Source organism: Grus americana, chromosome 10 (genome assembly GCF_028858705.1).
Source record: "Grus americana isolate bGruAme1 chromosome 10, bGruAme1.mat, whole genome shotgun sequence".
In the NCBI taxonomy this organism is placed as follows: Eukaryota; Metazoa; Chordata; class Aves; order Gruiformes; family Gruidae; genus Grus; species Grus americana.
Genome location: NC_072861.1, coordinates 725832 through 746162, shown reverse-complemented (window position 1 = coordinate 746162; position 20331 = coordinate 725832). Strand labels below are relative to the sequence as shown.

The following is a 20331-nucleotide window of genomic DNA, read 5'->3' as shown; positions in this document are numbered from 1 at the left end:
CCTGCCTCCAGCTCATGAAAGCACTCAGACAAGGAGGACTGCTCGGAGAGGCCACTCTTGATTGTCTTTGAAAGTTCATGGCAACTGGGAGAGGTTCCTGAGGCCTGGAAGAAAGTCAGTGTTACTCGTGTTTTCTGGAAAGGCACAAAGGAGGACCTGGGGAACTGCAGGCTGGTCAGACTCATTTCATTCCCTGGGAATGGGAAGGAGGAGACTCTTTTCACACACATGAAGAAGTTAATTTTGGGGGGGGGTGTTTGTCATTATCCTCTACTCATATCCATGTGACTGTGCTCTTCTTCTTTTCTGGGGGCGTGTGTTTGTCTTTGTGTGTGAGTTGTTGGCTAAGATAGCTCAAGCTACCTAGGAGTCCAGCATAAAAGCCAGTTCTTTGCCATCCAAGGAGAGGGACAAGAACCCTTAGCATAGAATTAGCAATTGGGGTGGAGGTTCCTCCCAGTCACCCCAGGGCAGGGCTGGACCAGCAGGACTGAGTGGTGCCCTGTCTTAAATGGTCAGTTAGCTTCATTACCTATTACCTTGATTACAAACTAATTATTCCAGGCTAATCATTCCATGGTTTCTGTCTCACGGCCTCTATCCCACGATTACATTTTCCCCTTTTTGAAAGTTTTCCTTTCAGGCCTTGAGTAGCTTTCTCATCAGCATAACTTTTCTTATAGCTAAGCTTCTATATTTTCTACAGTCACGGTGACCCTGAGATAAAAGCTCTGAGTCCTAGGTAGTGTTTGCTCATCTAAGCAAGTTGCATAGCAGTTAGCACCTGGCATTTCAAAGGGGCTGCGAGGGCATTGCCTGTTCCAGGTGGTTCCCTGCCACATCCACAGGCCAGAGCACACCGCAACCAGGCGGAGGAGGCCAAAGCAAAAGCAGGATAGAGAGGGCTGGGAGGAGGCTGTAGATGTGAATGTGGGGAGTATAGCTGCAGCTTGCCCACTGCAGGGACTGTTGCTCAGAGGAGAGCATCTGACTGCAGATCAAGAGGTCCCTGGCTCAGCTCCAGGTCCACCTCCCACCGTCCCTTTCCTTCTTCATCCATGCTGCCAACCCCTCTGAGCTTCTCCTTTGCTCGTGCTGCTTCCACCACCCTCAGTGGCATGGCTGCGTGGAACAGATCACGCACCAGCAAATGGCTCGTCTCTCCTTCTCTTCCTCTGGGCCCTCTCTGCATTTGCTCCTCAGGGTTTCCTTTTTCCTTCAGATGCTGCACCACCCAGGCAGGCAACCAGCAGCCCCTCTTCCTCTCAGGAGCTGTTCTGGGAGGGAGCAGGTGGGCATGGGACTGGGAGAAGGCCACTGGGAAGCCTCCGGCTTCTAGCCTATGCATCAAAGTCTGCAACGACAGGGGATGGACTCCTGATGGCACAGTCACCACCATGTCCTCTTTTGCACTTCAGTGCCCTTGTTCAATGACTCCCTGGGAGATTCAGGGCAATGCTCCACTCAAAGCTCGGTGGTTGTCCCAACTTCACGGAGCATGGTGAGCACCTGGTGCCAGGCTTCCAGAGGCCTTGACAGGCACGCTTTCCTTTGTGGCACAAACATCACTCTCACGGGACACCACATTGCCTACTCCCCTGTGGGGCATTCCTTTCCACTCTGTACCACGCACTTCTCCCATCCCACCCCTCCACAGCAGTACAGCAACCTGCTGTAGCCATATGTGCCTGCAAATGATCAAAGGGCCACAGTCTTCCATCCTTCGGCAGGCAACAGGCAGCCTGGGGGGCTATAAACCCATGGCAGAGTGTTGTCATCTCAGACCAGTTGATAACCCCAGTCCTGTGCTCTGCCAGGAGGTAGTCAGGCCCGGCAGTGAAAAGTCACTGCTTTCTCACCATACACACAAAGCCCGCTGGGTACACTGCCAGAAGAAAGGAGCTCAGTTCTCGAGTGCTTTCATTGGCGGGACTCAAAATTGAGCCTGAGAGACAACACAAGGCCGGGAAATGCAGGTTACTGACTCACGGTCCATTTCTATGAGGCTTTGTACTCTTTCTCTTGCCTGCTTGCTTATTTCTGCTGCTCCACTATCAACCTCCACCAGCTTCCACACTCAACAGCCAGTAAGCTCCAGACAGAGGTGAGTTGTTCTTCCTTGCAGAGCGGGTATCTACCTGAGGGAGGAGGAGAACAAACCACCACGGGTCTCCAGCTATGCTGCACAAAGTCTTTAATGAGAAGGAGCAGATGCAGTGGCACAGAAGAGAGAAACACGCCTGCAGGGTTCAGGGAGGCACAGAGAACGGCCCGTTTCCCAAGGAGAAGCTCCACACAAAGCACTGGCCTTTTCCCATTCTGCTCTCCCTGGTGGCAATCCCAGCCCACCAAGAGCAGTCCCTAACTCTGGCACCCTCCCCCCATCAGCAGGAGGTTCATCAAAGCAGAAGAGAACGAGCCCTTTCTGCAGGAGCTCAGAGCAAAGCAGAGCCAGAGGAGGCACGGCCAGGCCTGCCGTGCAGCCGGGAGCAGTGGGCATAGGTCCCTCCGGCCAGGTGGCATGAGGACACCCAGCCCGTCTGCAAGCTGTGGCCACGCTCCTGCTGCTGCAGGGTCCCCGTCTTCCTTCCTGCTCCGAAGGGGATGATGCGCCGGCTTCAGCAGTTCAGGCTGCAGCGGAGGGGAGGCAGACACAGCCCTGACCCCCCCAGACCAAGGGAGCCCCCAGAAGAGATGGGAACCCCCCCGGCGCTGAGGGAGCTCCCAACAGCAGCGGACAGAGAGGATCCCACGGCTGTGCTCTGAGGGAAAGAGGTGAGGATGGGGCCCGGCAGGGTCACCACCACCGGGGAGGCCTGGATGGCCACCGTCGAGTCAGCGCAGCGGGCGACACAGGGCTCACTGCAGCTGCTTGCAAGTGGGGTTGGGCCAGAGGCGCCGCAGGGCGTTTGGAGACAGGGTCTGAAGCAAGACATCTCTGGGTGAGGGAGGCAAAGCTGAAACGCAGAGCAGAGAGGAAACAGAGACCTCAGTATCAGTCTGTCTTTTCCTCAGCTCTCTCTGAAGATACGCTTTGCTGCCCTCCATCTCCACCTCTAGCTGCAAGCCCAGAAAGAACCCGCAGATGATCTTGCTAACATGCACAACGGCCGTGACACTGTCTGAAAACACACACTGTGCTTACAGCTCCCACGGCCGGCCCTCATCGTGCCCTCCTAGTTGCACGGCACAGGCAAGCTGACCCACTTTTGGAAGAGGACCCAGCAGAGTGGGTTTAAAGCACCTGCGGAAAGACTGATCGTACCCCATCTCCAGAATACACAGTGCTGCGCTGAAGAAAGCCCTGCATGCTCTTGGCCATTTGGATAGAGCCCATCTACGAAACGTAGGTGGAAATTCTGCTGGGCAGAGCTCCCTGTAGATGAGCCCCATTGATCATTTCCTGCTTGAAAGAACCCCCCTCTTCCCTGCTCTCCCCTGCCAGCCCCATCACAAGGGAAACAGGTCACAGCCCTTCAGCAGTTCTGTTGCGGGGCCAAGCTGAGGCAGCCCAAGTATCAACCTGAGCAGCCCCCATGACAGCAGCTCAGCCCAGAGGGAGAGATGGAGCGGACTCAGGTTTACCTCGTTCCTGGAGGAAAGGGAGCCAAGAGAGGAGGATGCGGAGCCTGGAGCACCACAGGCTTTTATGCTGTGTCCCAGAGCCCCACGGGGCCACAAACATTCCTTGCTCATGAAGCACCTAAACACCGAGCAGTTGCTGCTTGCCAAGGCCTCGCTGGTGATTAGGCCCTTGCCTCTTTCATCTGAAACGATTTCCCCCTGCTGCATAGCATCTAACCTCAATATAATTAATTTGTGTCCAGGCCTGCTAAGACCAATTGGCTTGGAGGTCTCAGGCTGCTGTGCAGAGATTTTAAGTGGCTTTCGGTCACATGGATCATATTCAGTACATCTCCTTCTTCACGGTGACTTTGGTGACCAGTCATGGTGAAATTTGGCTATTAGGGAGACCTGAAGTCAGCTCTCAAGTGCTTTCAGTGCATGGCATCAGTCTGATCCTGGGAGGCATCTCTCTCCCAGCAGGTCATCGTAGGCTCACAGAACATGGTGGGAGAAGAGACTCACATCTTCAGGGATGTGGCAAAGCTCAATGGCAACGAAGGACCATTTTGGGCTGATGGGAGGCCGCGTGTAGGCAGGAGGGAGGGCCATGAGGACGTTGCTTACACTCATAAAGCTTTATCACAACCTCCTTTTTCTGCCTATGACCCCAGAGAACAAAGGCAGATTTATAACATTGAAGAGCAGAGCAGGGGGCCAGACAGGTCTCTGTGAGGTGACCTCTCCCTGGGGTCTCCATAGCCATGTCCCTTGATGACTTGACCAGGTCCTCACACTTCTTCCAACCAGGGCTCTGGGCTCAGATTGGGAAGTGGAGAGCCTGTTGGACAGAAGTAAATCAGGGCATAGGAGGGTGATCAGAGAGATGCCCGCATCCTCCCCTGAAAGAGACCCACAGCCAGATGGACTTGTTTGTTTCAGCAAGTTCACCTCAGAGGCCAAAGACCTGGATGACCTGCTTTTGAGGAGAGGCACAGGGCACGGAGGCAAAAGCTCCTGGGTCTTTTTTCTGGGTCAGGCCCATTCCACACATTTAAATCCAGAAAGGGACATTGGATCCGTGTCCCAGAGCACCTGGGAGTCATAGTGATCTGGAAGAGTTGTGAAAACCCCTGAACTGCAGGCAAACATGACTCACCCTGCTGTGGACATAGTTCCCCGGCCTGAAACACGCTGGTGATAGAAAAGCTAATAGCCTCATTCCTCCCAAAGTGCTTCTTTCCTCAAGGGCATGTGGTGGGATGTGGTGTGTAACTGGAAAGTTCGGTCCGCTCAGAGCAGGAGGTTGGCCCAGAGGACCTCCAGAGACCCTTTCCAACCATCATTATTCTGGGGTGGGCTGAATCACACAATCCCTTGAGCAGCCACCAAAAGGCAATGCCCTGGAAGGCGGCAGCAGCAGCATGAGATTGCATGGAAGTACCAGTTGTTTCAGGAATGCTGCTAACTTGTGTGGAAATGCCCTGGAGGAAAGTGGCGCACTGGCGCTATGAGTTCTGCTATCCCTGGCACGCCTGAGGCTGGGGCACTGTGTCCACTGAAGTCCACAGCACAATGACTCACGTTTGCCTGGAGTTCAGGGTTTTTCCCAACTCTTCCACATCATGATGACTCCCAGGTTCTCTGAGAGGCTGATCCGATGTCCCTTTGTAGTTTGAAATGCATGGAATGGGCCACCCCATCTCTGACCAAGGAAAAATGGCCATGACCTTTTGGCTTGATGCCCTGAGCCTCTGCTCAAAAGCAGGTCATCCAGACCTTTAGGCCCTGGGTTGAATTTGCTGAGCAAAACAGCAGAATTTGGATGTGGGTCTCGTTCAGGGAAGGATGCAGGCATCTCTTTGATCGCAAAACCAGGCCGTGGTTGAGCATGATGAGGGTAAGCAAGGTCATCGTGGCCGTCACTCCCGCCCACAAGGGGCTTCCCTCCAGCCCATAATAATCGTTCCATTCCATTGATTTTTGTCACATCCCTGGAGAAGTTAGTCCCATCTCCTGCATGGGATTGTGCAGTCTTGTCCTTCTGCCTGAACTTACCCACTGTCTCCTGTGTGTCTATGATGACCTGCAGGGAGAATTGTCTCTCAGGCTTAGCCGGAGCACTTCCACTGAAAGCACTTGAGAGCTGGCTTGACATGTCCTTCCTGGCTCAATTTCACCATGATCAGTGGCCATGCTCATCATGAAGAGGGCAATGTGACAAAGGCAATCCGTGTGACACAAAGCAGATTAAAATCTCCCTGCACGGTAGCCTGAGACCTCCGAGTTCATTGGCCTTAAGAATCAGGGACGCAGAAGAATCGTTTTGATATTAGGAAGCATCACGCTTGCAGATCCTGATCCTGGTAGGGGCCTTCAACCACCCAGACATGTGCTGGAAAAGCAGCACAGTCAACTGCAAGCAGTCCAGGAAACTAGTGGAGTGAGAGAGAGCCTGACCAGAGGAGAGGCACTGCTGGGCCTGTTTTTCACTAGTGCAGAAGAACTTGTTGGAGAGGTGAAAATTGCAGGTAGGCTGGGTTGCTGCGCTCATGCCCAGGTGTAATTCTCAGTCTGGAGTGGTAAAGGATTGTTAAATGTAGGGGAAGGACCCTTAACCTGAGAAAGGCAACCTTTTGGATGCTTAGGGCACCAGTGTGGGGGGTACCTTGGGAAACTGCCCTCAGAGATAAAGAAGCCAACGAAAACTGGGAGATACTAAAAGATATTTTTCTTGGGGCGCAAGCAGCTCTCCATCCTGATGTGCAGGAAGACGGGCAGAGGAGATTATAGGGGAGAGGACTGGGAGTGCAAGGAGTGAATCAGGGAAGCCAAGACACAGCTGGAGTTGAAATTGGCTAGGGACTTTAAAAATAACAAGTAGGGTTTCTTCATGTATGAAAGTAACAGTACCCCCTCTGATGAGCGAAACAGGAGAACTGGCTACAACTGACATGGAAAAGACAGACGTATCAACAACTTCTATGTCCTAAGTAACCGTCAGATGAAGTTCCTAAGTCACTATCCATCAAATCTGAAACGTCATGGCACACTGGGGAAATTTGCAGCACCTGGAAAAGGGGAACCATAAGCCCCATTTTTAAAAGGTGGAAGAAGGAAGTCCTGGGCAACTGCAGGCTGGTCAGTCTCCCCTCTGTGCCCTGCGAGATCATGGAGCTGATCCTCCTGAGAACTATGCTAAAGGCACATGGAAAACAGAGAGGTGATTGGTGAGAGCCAACACGGCTTTACTAAGGGCAAATTTTGCCTGACAAACTTAGTGGCCTTCTACAACAGGGTTACAGCATTGATGGGAAAGCAAAGAGCAACCGATGTCATCTACCTGGACTTGTGTAAAGCCTTTGATACTGTCCCACACTACATCCCTGTCTCTAAAACAGAGAGACATGGATTTGACAGGTGGACCACTTGCTGGATAAGGAATTGGCTGGATGGTGGCACTCAAAGACTTGCAGTTAACAGCACAGAGATGACCAGAGGGCTGGAGAACCTCTCTTTACGAAGGGAGGCTGAGAGAGTTGGGGTTGTTCAGGCTGGAGAAGAGAAGGCTCCAGGGAGACTTTATAGATACCTTCCAGAACCTGAAAGGGTCCTAGAGCAAAGATGGGGAGGGAGTGTAGTGATAGGACTGTTGTTGTACATTGAAACATAGGAATGTTTCAGATTGAAAGAGGGTAGATTTAGATATTAGGAAGAAATACATTCCGGTGAGGGGGGTGAGACACCGTTTGTCCAGAGAAGCTGTGGAAGCCACACCTCTGGAAGTCCTGAAGGCCAGGTTGGATGGGCATTTGAAGAACCTCATCTAGGGGAAGGTCTCCCTGTCCATGGCAGGGAGGCTGGAACTAGATGACCATTAAAATCCCTTCCAAACCTAATCCATTCTATGATTCATTCTATGATCCTAGGTGCTATGAAGTGGGATCAAAACATTTCAGGTGAAAAAGGCAAGGGCTTAGTCACCAGTGAAGCCTCAGCAAGTGGCAACTGCTTGGTGTTTAGGTGCTTCATGAGCAAGGAATGTTTGTGGCCCCGTGGGGCTCTGGGACACAGCATAAAAGCCTGTGGTGCTCCAGGCTCCGCATCCTCCTCTCTTGGCTCCCTTTCCTCCAGGAACGAGGTAAGCCTGAGTCCGCTCCATCTCTCCCTCTGGGCTGAGCTGCTGTCATGGGGGCTGCTCAGGTTGATACTTGGGCTGCCTCAGCTTGGCCCCGCAACAGAACTGCTGAAGGGCTGTGACCTGTTTCCCTTGTGATGGGGCTGGCAGGGGAGAGCAGGGAAGAGGGGGGTTCTTTCAAGCAGGAAATGATCAATGGGGCTCATCTGCAGGGAGCTCTGCCCAGCAGAATTTCCACCTACATTTCGTAGATGGGCTCTATCCAAATGGCCAAGAGCATGCAGGGCTTTCTTCATCGCAGCACTGTGTATTCTGGAGATGGGGTATGATCAGTCTTTCCGCAGGTGCTTTAAGCCCACTCTGCTGGGTCCTCTTCCAAAAGTGGGTCAGCTTGCCTGTGCCGTGCAACTAGGAGGGCACGATGAGGGCCGTGGGAGCTGTAAGCACAGTGTGTGTTTTCAGACAGTGTCACGGCTGTTGTGCATGTTAGCAAGATCATCTGCGGGTTCTTTCTGGGCTTGCAGCTAGAGGTGGAGATGGAGGGCAGCAAAGCGTATCTTCAGAGAGAGCTGAGGAAAAGACAGACTGATACTGAGGTCTCTGTTTCCTCTCTGCTCTGCGTTTCAGCTTTGCCTCCCTCACCCAGAGATGTCTTGCTTCAGACCCTGTCTCCAAACGCCCTGCGGCGCCTCTGGCCCAACCCCACTTGCAAGCAGCTGCAGTGAGCCCTGTGTCGCCCGCTGCGCTGACTCGACGGTGGCCATCCAGGCCTCCCCGGTGGTGGTGACCCTGCCGGGCCCCATCCTCACCTCTTTCCCTCAGAGCACAGCCGTGGGATCCTCTCTGTCCGCTGCTGTTGGGAGCTCCCTCAGCGTCGGGGGGGTTCCCATCTCTTCTGGGGGCTCCCTTGGTCTGGGGGGGTCAGGGCTGTGTCTGCCTCCCCTCCGCTGCAGCCTGAACTGCTGAAGCCGGCGCATCATCCCCTTCGGAGCAGGAAGGAAGACGGGGACCCTGCAGCAGCAGGAGCGTGGCCACGGCTTGCAGACGGGCTGGGTGTCCTCATGCCACCTGGCCGCAGGGACCTGTGCGCACTGCTCCCGGCTGCACGGCAGGCCTGGCCGTGCCTCCTCTGGCTCTGCTTTGCTCTGAGCTCCTGCAGAAAGGGCTCATTCTCTTCTGCTTTGATGAACCTCCTGCTGATGGGGGGAGGGTGCCAGAGTTAGGGACTGCTCTTGGTGGGCTGGGATTGCCACCAGGGAGAGCAGGATGGGAAAAGGCCAGTGCTTTGTGTGGAGCTTCTCCTTGGGAAACGGGCCATTCTCTGTGCCTCCCTGAACCCTGCAGGCATGTTTCTCTCTTCTGTGCCACTGCATCTGCTCCTTCTCATTAAAGACTTTGTGCAGCATAGCTGGAGACTCGTGGTGGTTTGTTCTTCTCCTCCCTCCGGCAGATACCCACTCTGCAAGGAAGAGCACTGCCTTCTTTCTTGATCTTTCCACCACTTGTGGACAGAGATCCCTGAACTAATACCAGATCACCCAAAAGCCTCAGAGACAGGGAGTTTGAGTCTGTAACCTGGGGATCACAGCCCTGTGGTGCCAAATGCCCTGTTGTTCATTGCACATGTTAGTACAGACATTTAAGTTAACTTTTCAGTCCTCTCAATTCGTGTTCACAAACTCTATATGAAAATTAGTCATGGCACTTCTTTCACTGAGCATGTGCCATCACAATTCCCCTCTAAGAATTCTATCATTTGTTAAGACAGTTTGCGTGTCTGTAAATTCTCTACTAACCAAAAGCTCACATAACCCTGACAGTACAGCAACCAATGTTGCTGTTATCTTGCCAGCATTGGCAAGGAGTCTACCTCTACACTTTTCCTCAGCCAGGCTCTACCTTGCCCTTTCCATAGATCTCGCCCACTCTTGCAAACTGTTCCCCCTAAACACCAACACCCTGCATGGCAGCTGGAGTCTTTGTTCAAGGCTTGACACCACCTTATGTGCCCAAGAGGTTGAAGGTGCTGCCAGAAAGCCACCATCTCCTCTACAGCAGTGTCCACACCCTAGTGCTCACAGCAGTCTTGGAGTCCCCCTCAGATTAGAGAAGAAGACAGGATTCTAATATCCCACCCTACCACTACCACCAGCCCTGGTTGTCTCCACACAGCTGCCTTCCCTGCTGCCCTGGAAGCAGCTGAGACCAGCTGGGGAGTGAAATCACCCCCCCATGACAGGAAATCCCAGGTGCCTGGCTGAGGACAAGGTGCAAGAAGCTATAGCCACAGCCCCTGGGGTTACGCCTCTCAAGGCCTCTGGAAGCCTGGTAGCTGTCCCGCTCAGTGCAGGTCCCAACCGCAGAGCGCTGAGTGGAGCATTGCCCTGAAACTCCCAGGCAGCCGGGTGTCATTGCAGAGGGATGTGATCAGCGGGGCAGAGAGGGCTGGAGCAGGTAGTTGTGGCCGAGTGGTGAAGGCGATGGACTAGAAATCCATTGGGGTTTCCCCACGCAGGTTCGAATCCTGCCAACTACGGGGTGCAGTCCCCTTTTGGGCACCCTGCACTTGACCACACTGCAGCCGTGAGACAGTAAAACCCCCTTGCCTACATCACTTGTCCTCCCACCTGTATAGCCAGCTCAAGTGGTCAAAGAGAAAGTCCCCATCAGGGGTTATGGGCAGGAGATGTGTGGAGAAGGGCAAAGAAAGGTCCTTGTGCTTCCCACCACAGGCCAGAAGGAGGAGAACTTTCCATGGAGACATTTTTCCTGCTCCGGCAAGGATATAGGAAGGGAAAGCAGCGTGAGCACAAGCGCTGGTGCTGGCAGTGCCAGGGAGCATCAGGCAGGGCTGTGGGAGGTCCATCTCTTTGGACATGTCCAACATCCAACCAGGCAAAGACGTGAAAAAATTCTTCTGCTTGGCTCTGCCTCGAGCCTGGCTTGGACTGCCTCATCTCCACCTCAGCTGTTGTGTGATTCTCTGAGCCACTGCTGGATCCCCTCAGCCAGGAGCAGCCATCAGCACAAGGGAGCAGAGAGGGGACAGGGGCCAGTGCTCAGGAAGGCTGCAGAAGTTTGATGGGCACAGGGCAGGAGAAGGGGCACTGATGTCAGCCCCAGGGCTGGAGCCCAGGAAAAGAAGGATGACCTGAGGACATGAAACAATTGACCCAAGAGCGAGGCAAAGAGGCTAAGGTGTAAGCATGCCGAGGAGAGCCCTGAGGGAGGTGCAAAAGGCCAAGGTCCCACTGAGATTTGAACTCAGATCGCTGGATTCAGAGTCCAGAGTGCTCACCATTACACCATGGGACCTCCTGGACACATGCTGCCTTTCCCCTCTGGCCACCTGAGCTGAGCCATATGTTGCTCTTATCTTGAGCCATCCTGGCTGAGCTGGCGGTCTCTCCATCTCCCCATCCAGCACCAAGTGTGGCCTTCCTCCAGGGCCACAGGGCACTCTCTACTCACAGGGCCTTTCAAGGCAGTGGTAGAGCCCACAGCGCAGGCCTGCCATGGCCTCTTCTGCAAGACCTACGCTGTGACAATCTTGCGAGGACATGGAGGACACAACCTTCTGGTGCCTGTTGACTGCCCAGAGCACTGGGCTGACACCCAGTACTTCTGAACGCACAGGACAGACCATGTTGTTGTGCCCAAGCCCAAGATATCAAGTGGCAGGTTACATTCAGAGAGGGCATGACAAACACCTACTCACTGGAGAAGGCTGGATTCTCTACAGCCTCACAACTCTGAAAGCACGTTCTAGAGAAGCAGCGTTGCAGAAGGCTTTCCTTGTCCATGCCGAGGATCTGCAGGACTTTCAGAACTTTCTGAATGATGAAGTGCATCTGACCGACGTGTACCTTCTCCCACCTACATGGCAGGCACCATTTTCTTTCAGCTGCCATTTTCCTATAAAATACCATGACCACCACGGTTTCATGCTGCTCTGTGATTGGCTGGCAGCCATTTCTTGACCCCATCACACCCACCTGCTCTCAGGCAGACCTGTGGTTGGCTGTCAGGACCAGACAACCCTACCCGTGTACCCAGAAGCACGTCAGGCACGGAAGCCCCCAGTCACCGAACACAGGGAAGAGGCAACTTTTGACAGAACTGTTTGGGTATAAAAAGATACACCATGCAGTGGTATCCACTATGGAATGAAGACAAGGACCTAGCACAAGCGATATTCCTAAGGATGGCCCTTTGCCTGTAGAGCCAGAGGTGATCTCACAGTCAACAGCCAAGTGATCTTCTGGCTTCTGGCCCATCAGGTACTCAAGTAGCAGGGACCTCCCATGCAGAAACCCATGCTGTCTTCCTGCCTCCACCTCGTGAAGCACTCAGAGAAGGAGGACTTCTGGAAACAGCCACTCTTGACTGTCTCTTGAAACATTATGGCAAATAGGAGAAGTTCCTGAGGCCTGGCAGAACGATGGTGTCACTCCTATCTTCCAGAAGGGCACAAAGGAGGACCTGGGGAACTGCAGGTTGGTCAGACTCACCTTGATCCCTGGGAATCGAAAGGAGAAACTCATCCTGGAAACCCTCTGCAGACATGTGAGGAACAGGAAGGTGATTTGGTTTGTTATTCTTTTTCTTTACACTCTACTCCTAGCTCACTTCTGTGTGACTGGGCTCTTTTTTTTTTTTTTTTGTGGGGTGTGAGCATGAGGGATGAGGACACTGGACAAACCAGGGCCGTGCTCCAGGCACGCACGCTACACAGATCTATGGTACAGTCTAGGGTTCAGAGGACCTTCCGACATGCATGTGGGAGGGAAGGTGTAGTATTCCACCACTGAATTGCAGTCCTGAGCAGCCAGAAGTGAAGAAAAGGATTGGGCCATGTGCGTGGTTTTGGGTAGTGAGGGATAAGAGACAAAAAATCTAGCACTATTCCTCCCACTTTTACCAGGCTCGACTACAGTCCTTCACTGCAGACCAGTCAGTCCAGCACGGGTTCTCCACATGCTGCAGTTCTAAACAGCAAAATATGTTTCACTGTGGGCTCTTCCACACACTGCAGGCCTGTCAGGAAAATTCTTCACTGGCATGGTTCTCCACGGGTTGCAGTTCCTTCAGGAATATCCACCTGCTCCATCACGGATGCTAGGGATGCCACAAGCTTTGCAGGTGGCTCAGTGTTGTGGAGGCAGCTGGGACCAGCTGTGCCTGGCACAGGGCAGTCCCTTAGCTGCCTGCTGGGAAGGGAGACAGACCTGTGTGCCCAGGACACCCACTGCCTGGTGGGGGGAGCTGTGGGCTGTGCTCTGCCTGCTGCTCCACACCCACCCGTCTGCCTTGCTGAGGGGCACGTTGGGCGTGCTGGCTGCTAAGAAAGCAAAGGAGAAAGAAGGTGGCAGTGGCAGAGAGAAGGGGCAGAGGGAGCAGGAGGGCCATGGCCATGGGTGGGCAGAGAGCAGGAGCGCAGCAGTGCTGATGGCGTAAGATGCTGTCATATGCAAGGGAGAGGCCGTGGTTGTCAGTAGTCGGAAAAAAAAAGAGGAATTAGCAGAGGATGGTTTCGATCCATCGACCTCTGGGTTATGGGCCCAGCACGCTTCCGCTGCGCCACTCTGCTCCCCCCAGCACCTCAGCCGGGACCTCCCACAGCCCTGCCTGACGCTGCCTGGCACTGCCAGCTCCAGCGCTTGTGCTCACCATGCTTTCCCTTCCTCTGACCTGTGCCCTCGACCGGGCACGAAAAATGTCTCCCTGGCAAGCTCGCTGGCCCTGGGCCTGTGGTGGGAAGCGCGAGGGCCTTGCTTTGCCCTTCTCCACACTTCTCCTGCCCATAACCCCGGATGGGGACTTTCTCCTTGACCACCCCAGCTGGCTCTGCAGGCGCTGAAGGAAACCCTGGGGTGAGGGGGCAGCCTTGTTGCTTTGGGGGGCGGAGAGGAGCTGCCATCCAGGAGCTCATGATGCCGCAACCCTGCCCAGAAATCCAGCTCCTGGGGGCCGTGGGACTGTGTCCACTGTAAAAGTCAGTTCTTTGCCGGCCAAGGAGGGAGACAAGAATGCTTAGCATAGGATTACCAAGGCAATCAATTCTCCTCTTTTAGCTATACACAGCGGTGCCCTAGACTAATGCATGGAGGAACCCAATACGGAGGAGTTTGTATATGTTTACAATACAGATGTGTCAACCAATCAAATTACTCATGTTGAGGAGAAGCCGAATCAGTTACTATCGCTCGTGTAACCAGTATGGGCTTCTGCTGGACAGGTAGTGTGGACGTGTGGTCAGTGGGATGTTAGTCTTCATTCTTCTAATCCGATGTCTGTGTGGGGTGTTCTCAGGCAGTGATAGCCAGTCTAGGGTGGGTCTTCCCGTCACCTTGACCCTGAGGTAAAAGTTCTTAGCCCTAGGCAGTGTTTGTTCCTCTATCAAGTTGCACAGCAGTTGAAGCCTTGCCTTTCACACCGGCTGGGAGGGCCTTCCCCTTCCCGTGCTGTCCTGCACTCCCCCACACCTCCCGGCTTGCCCTCCCTCCTGGCCCAGCCCTGCCCTTGCTGCTCCTGGACAGCTGAGGGCTGCCCCTGCCACCACGCAGCCTGCCAGAGAGCCAGAGAAACCCCAGCCCCTCCTCTCTGTGCCTTAAGTGGTGCCTGTCCTGCTCAAGACTGCTGGGAGTGGAGGTGGCTCCCAGTCACTGAAGCGTGGAGAGTGCAGGCTGCCTTCTGCAGGAGGTATTGCTCAGGGGAAAGCATTAGACTGCAGACCGAGAGGTCGCCTTTCCACTGACCCTTTCCTTCTTCATCCATGCTGCCAACCTCCCTGAATTTCTCTTTGCTTGTGCTGCTTCCACCACCCTCAGTGGCAAGGCTGCGGGGAACAGACCACGCACCAGCAAATGGCTCGTCTCTCCTTCTTTTCCTCTGGGCCCTCGCTGCATTTGCTGCTCAGAATTTCCTTTCTCCTTCAGATGCTGCACCACCCAGGCAGGCTACCAGCAGCCCCTCTTCCTCACAGGGGCTGTTCTGCTGCTGCTCTGCTGGGAGCAGGTGGGCACGTGACTGAAAGAAGCCCTCTGGGAAGTCTCCAGTTCTTCTCTCTCCCAACTGTCAGGGTCTCTGACGGCTCTCGGCTTTTGTCTTCCCTTCGCTTTGCTTCTCTTTGCTTACTGCTCCACCCTAATCTGCCTTCATGAGACCTAAAGTGAGAGGCACTTGGTGAGTGCTGGCCATATCTCAGATCCAGGAGGTGTCTTCCCTTCATCTTCAGCAATGAGGGCCATGTTGTGCAGACTCTCTTTGGAGATGACCTGCTGTAGTTTCAGGTGTAAGGAGGAGAGCTGGTGGGGCTGTGCTGCTTGGGATGTCAGGTGCAATCAGACTCTTAAGGTCTGCTCAAGAATCAACAACAGGCGACATCTGTTCTTGGCGCATACTCGTCAGTTCTCTTCCCCCAACCCTGCCTGCCTTGTCAATGGGAGCAGGATTTCCCAATAATCCAGGAAGTTCTGGGAGTGCGAGCGAGGACAAGTGCTGTAGGCAAGGGGGTTTTAGGGTCAAGTCCCACGTTGTTGACGGCCAATCCCAAGTCCCAGAGCTGCAGCATGGTCAAGTGCAGGCAGCCCAAAAGGGGACTGCGCCCCGTAGTTGGCAGGATTCGAACCTGCGCGGGGAAACCCCAATGGATTTCTAGTCCATCGCCTTCACCACTCGGCCACAACTACCTGCTCCAGCCCTCTCTGCCCTGCTGTTCCACTCAGCGCTCTGTGGTTGGGACCTGCACTGAGCGGGACAGCTACCAGGCTTCCAGAGGCCTTGAGAGGCGTAACCCCAGGGGCTGTGGCTATGGCTTCTTGCACCTTGTCCTCAGCCAGGCACCTGGGATTTCCTGTCATGGGGGGGTGATTTCACTCCCCAGCTGGTCTCAGCTGCTTCCAGGGCAGCAGGGAAGGCAGCTGTGTGGAGACAACCAGGGCTGGTGGTAGTGGTAGGGTGGGATATTAGAATCCTGTCTTCTTCTCTAATCTGAGGGGGACTCCAAGCCTGCTGCGAGCACTAGGGTGTGGACACTGCTGTAGAGGAGATGGTGGCTTTCTGGCAGCACCTTCAACCTCTTGGGCACATAAGGTGGTGTCAAGCCTTGAACAAAGACTCCAGCTGCCATGCAGGGTGTTGGTGTTTAGGGGGCACGGTTTGCAAGAGTGGGCGAGATCTATGGAAAGGGCAAGGTAGAGCCTGGCTGAGGAAAAGTGTGGAGGAGACAGGAGAGAGCTGATTTTGGTGGAATAGTTATGGCCCAAGATTTTTCCAGCACTTGCAAGCATTGTCCACAGAGCATGTACCAAAATACTAAAGGATCCACAAACACATGCATTTACCTCACTAGATGAAAGGAGCCCCTATTCCCTTTTGGCTCTGGAGCTGCAAAAAGGCATACAAGAGTCCATGTGGAGGTGGTGCATCCAGCAGCACCTGTCTCTGCCTCTCTCTGCCTGCCTGCAGAGCAAGGTTGGGAGGTGGTTGCATTTAGAAGGGTGAGAATAAGGAGCAGCTGGAGGAAGTGTGCTCTGATCTGGAGGAGCAGGAGGCAGCACTGCCCACAGGTGTGTTGGTGGTGTAGTGATGAGCACAGCTGCCTTCCAAGCAGTGGACCTGGCAAGATAAAAGCAACATTGGTTGCTGTACTGTCAGGGTTATGTGAGCTTTTGGTTAGTAGAGAATTTACAGACACGCAATCTGTCTTAATAAATGATAGAATTCTTACGAAGAGGGGAATTGTGATGGCACATGCTCAGTGAAAGAAGTGCCATGACTAATTTTCATATAGAGTTTGTGAACACGAATTGAGAGGACTGAAAAGTTAACTTAAATGTCTGTACTAACATGTGCAATGAACAACAGGGCAAGTGGCACCACAGGGCTGTGATCCCCAGGTTACAGACTCAAACTCCCTGTCTCTGAGGCTTTTGGGTGATCTGGTATTAGTTCAGGGATCTCTGTCCACAAGTGGTGGAAAGATCAAGAAAGAAGGCAGTGCTCTTCCTTGCAGAGTGAGTGGCAAACTGAGGGAGGAGGAGAACAAACCACCACGACTCTCCAGCTATGCTGCACAAAGTCTTTAATGAGAAGGAGCAGATGCAGTGGCACAGAAGAGAGAAACACGCCTGCAGGGTTCAGGGAGGCACAGAGAATGGCCCGTTTCCCAAGGAGAAGCTCCACACAAAGCACTGGCCTTTTCCCATTCTGCTCTCCCTGGTGGCAATCCCAGCCCACCAAGAGCAGTCCCTAACTCCGGCACCCTCCCCCATCAGCAGGAGGTTCATCAAAGCAGAAGAGAACGAGCCCTTTCTCCAGGAGCTCAGAGCAAAGCAGAGCCAGAGGAGGCACGGCCAGGCCTGCCGTGCAGCCGGGAGCAGTGGGCACAGGTCCCTCCGGCCAGGTGGCATGAGGACACCCAGCACGTCTGCAAGCCGTGGCCACACTCCTGCTGCTGCAGGGTCCCCGTCTTCCTTCCTGCTCCGAAGGGGATGATGCGCCGGCTTCAGCAGTTCAGGCTGCAGCGGAGGGGAGGCAGACACAGCCCTGACCCCCCCAGACCAAGGGAGCCCCCAGAAGAGATGGGAACCCCCCCGGCGCTGAGGGAGCTCCCAACAGCAGCGGACAGAGAGGATCCCACGGCTGTGCTCTGAGGGAAAGAGGTGAGGATGGGGCCCGGCAGGGTCACCACCACCGGGGAGGCCTGGATGGCCACCGTCGAGTCAGCGCAGCGGGCGACACAGGGCTCACTGCAGCTGCTTGCAAGTGGGGTTGGGCCAGAGGCGCCGCAGGGTGTTTGGAGACAGGGTCTGAAGCAAGACATCTCTGGGTGAGGGAGGCAAAGCTGAAACGCAGAGCAGAGAGGAAACAGAGACCTCAGTATCAGTCTGTCTTTTCCTCAGCCCTCTCTGAAGATACGCTTTGCTGCCCTCCATCTCCACCTCTAGCTGCAAGCCCAGAAAGAACCCGCAGATGATCTTGCTAACATGCACAACAGCCGTGACACTGTCTGAAAACACACACTGTGCTTACAGCTCCCACGGCCCTCATCGTGCCCTCCTGGTTGCACGGCACAGGCAAGCCGACCCACTTTTGGAAGAGGACCCAGCAGAGTGGGTTTAAAGCACCTGTGGAAAGACTGATCATATCCCATCTCCAGAATACACAGTGCTGCGATGAAGAAAGCCCTGCATGCTCTTGGCCATTTGGATAGAGCCCATCTACGAAATGTAGGTGGAAATTCTGCTGGGCAGAGCTCCCTGCAGATGAGCCCCATTGATCATTTCCTGCTTGAAAGAACCCCCCTCTTCCCAGCTCTCCCCTGCCAGCCCCATCACAAGGGAAACAGGTCACAGCCCTTCAGCAGTTCTGTTGCGGGGCCAAGCTGAGGCAGCCCAAGTATCAACCTGAGCAGCCCCCATGACAGCAGCTCAGCCCAGAGGGAGAGATGGAGCGGACTCAGGCTTACCTCGTTCCTGGAGGAAAGGGAGCCAAGAGAGGAGGATGCGGAACCTGGAGCACCACAGGCTTTTATGCTGTGTCCCAGAGCCCCATGGGGCCACAAACATTCCTTGCTAATGAAGCACCTAAACACCGAGCAGTTGCCACTTGCTGAGGCCTCGCTGGTGACTAAGCCCTTGCCTTTTTCACCTGAAATGTTTTGATCCCACTTCATAGCACCTAGGATCATAGGATGAATCATAGAATGGATTAGGTTTGGAAGGGATTTTAATGGTCATCTAGTTCCAGCCTCCCTGCCATGGACAGGGAGACCTTCCCCTAGATGAGGTTCTTCAAATGCCCATCTAACCTGACCTTCAAGACTTCCAGAGGTGTGGCTTCCACAGCTTCTCTGGACAAACGGTGTCTCACCCCCCTCACCGGAATGTATTTCTTCCTAATATCTAAATCTACCCTCTTTCTATCTGAAACATTCCTATGTTTCAATGTACAACAACAGTCCTATCACTACACTCCCTCCCCATCTTTGCTCTAGGACCCTTTCAGGTTCTGGAAGGTATCTATAAAGTCTCCCTGGAGCCTTCTCTTCTCCAGCCTGAACAACCCCAACTCTCTCAGCCTCCCTTCGTAAAGAGAGGTTCTCCAGCCCTCTGGTCATCTCTGTGCTGTTAACTGCAAGTCTTTGAGTGCCACCATCCAGCCAATTCCTTATCCAGCAAGTGGTCCACCTGTCAAATCCATGTCTCTCTGTTTTAGAGACAGGGATGTAGTGTGGGACAGTATCAAAGGCTTTACACAAGTCCAGGTAGATGACATCGGTTGCTCTTTGCTTTCCCATCAATGCTGTAACCCTGTTGTAGAAGGCCACTAAGTTTGTCAGGCAAAATTTGCCCTTAGTAAAGCCGTGTTGGCTCTCACCAATCACCTCTCTGTTTTCCATGTGCCTTTAGCATAGTTCTCAGGAGGATCAGCTCCATGATCTCGCAGGGCACAGAGGGGAGACTGACCAGCCTGCAGTTGCCCAGGACTTCCTTCTTCCACCTTTTAAAAATGGGGCTTATGGTTCCCCTTTTCCAGGTGCTGCAAATTTCCCCAATGTGCCATGACGTTTCAGATTTGATGGATAGTGACTTAGGAACTTCATCTGACGGTTACTTAGGACATAGAAGTTGTTGATACGTCTGTCTTTTCCATGTCAGTTGTAGCCAGTTCTCCTGTTTCGCTCATCAGAGGGGGTACTGTTACTTTCATACATGAAGAAACCCTACTTGTTATTTTTAAAGTCCCTAGCCAATTTCAACTCCAGCTGTGTCTTGGCTTCCCTGATTCACTCCTTGCACTCCCAGTCCTCTCCCCTATAATCTCCTCTGCCCGTCTTCCTGCACATCAGGATGGAGAGCTGCTTGCGCCCCAAGAAAAATATCTTTTAGTATCTCTCAGTTTTCGTTGGCTTCTTTATCTCTGAGGGCAGTTTCCCAAGGTACCCCCCACACTGGTGCCCTAAGCATCCAAAAGGTTGCCTTTCTCAGGTTAAGGGTCCTTCCCCTACATTTAACAATCCTTTACCACTCCAGACTGAGAATTACACCTGGGCATGAGCGCAGCAACCCAGCCTACCTGCAATTTTCACCTCTCCAACAAGTTCTTCTGCACTAGTGAAAAACAGGCCCAGCAGTGCCTCTCCTCTGGTCAGGCTCTCTCTCACTCCACTAGTTTCCTGGACTGCTTGCAGTTGACTGTGCTGCTTTTCCAGCAGATGTCTGGGTGGTTGAAGGCCCCTACCAGGATCAGGATCTGCAAGCGTGATGCTTCCTAAAATCAATTCTTCTGCGTCCCTGATTCTTAAGGCCAATGAACTCGGAGGTCTCAGGCTACCGTGCAGGGAGATTTTAAGCTGCTTTGTGTCACACGGATTGCCTTTGTCACATTGCCCTCTTCATGATGAGCATGGCCACTGATCATGGTGAAATTGAGCAAGGAAGGACACCTCAAGCCAGCTCTCAAGTGCTTTCAGTGGAAGCACTCCGGCTAAGCCTGAGAGACAATTCTCCCTGCAGGTCATCATAGACACACAGGAGACAGTGGGTAAGTTCAGGCAGAAGGACAAGACTGCACAATCCCATGCAGGAGATGGGACTAACTTCTCCAGGGATGTGACAAAAATC

At 53.7% G+C, this 20331-nt stretch overlaps 4 non-coding genes across 4 annotated transcripts; 1 reads left to right on the top strand and 3 right to left on the bottom strand.

The window, feature by feature from the left end:
* Window positions 1-10156: 10156 nt before the first annotated feature.
* TRNAS-AGA (transfer RNA serine (anticodon AGA)) lies at window positions 10157-10238 on the top strand. The gene has a single exon. It is a non-coding gene; the product is annotated as a tRNA-Ser (tRNA).
* A 707-nt stretch (window positions 10239-10945) lies between these two features.
* Window positions 10946-11017, bottom strand: TRNAQ-CUG (transfer RNA glutamine (anticodon CUG)). The gene has a single exon. It is a non-coding gene; the product is annotated as a tRNA-Gln (tRNA).
* Window positions 11018-13220: 2203 nt separating this feature from the next.
* On the bottom strand, window positions 13221-13292 carry TRNAM-CAU (transfer RNA methionine (anticodon CAU)). The gene has a single exon. It is a non-coding gene; the product is annotated as a tRNA-Met (tRNA).
* Window positions 13293-15311: 2019 nt separating this feature from the next.
* On the bottom strand, window positions 15312-15393 carry TRNAS-AGA (transfer RNA serine (anticodon AGA)). The gene has a single exon. It is a non-coding gene; the product is annotated as a tRNA-Ser (tRNA).
* Between the last annotated feature and the right edge of the window lie 4938 nt (window positions 15394-20331).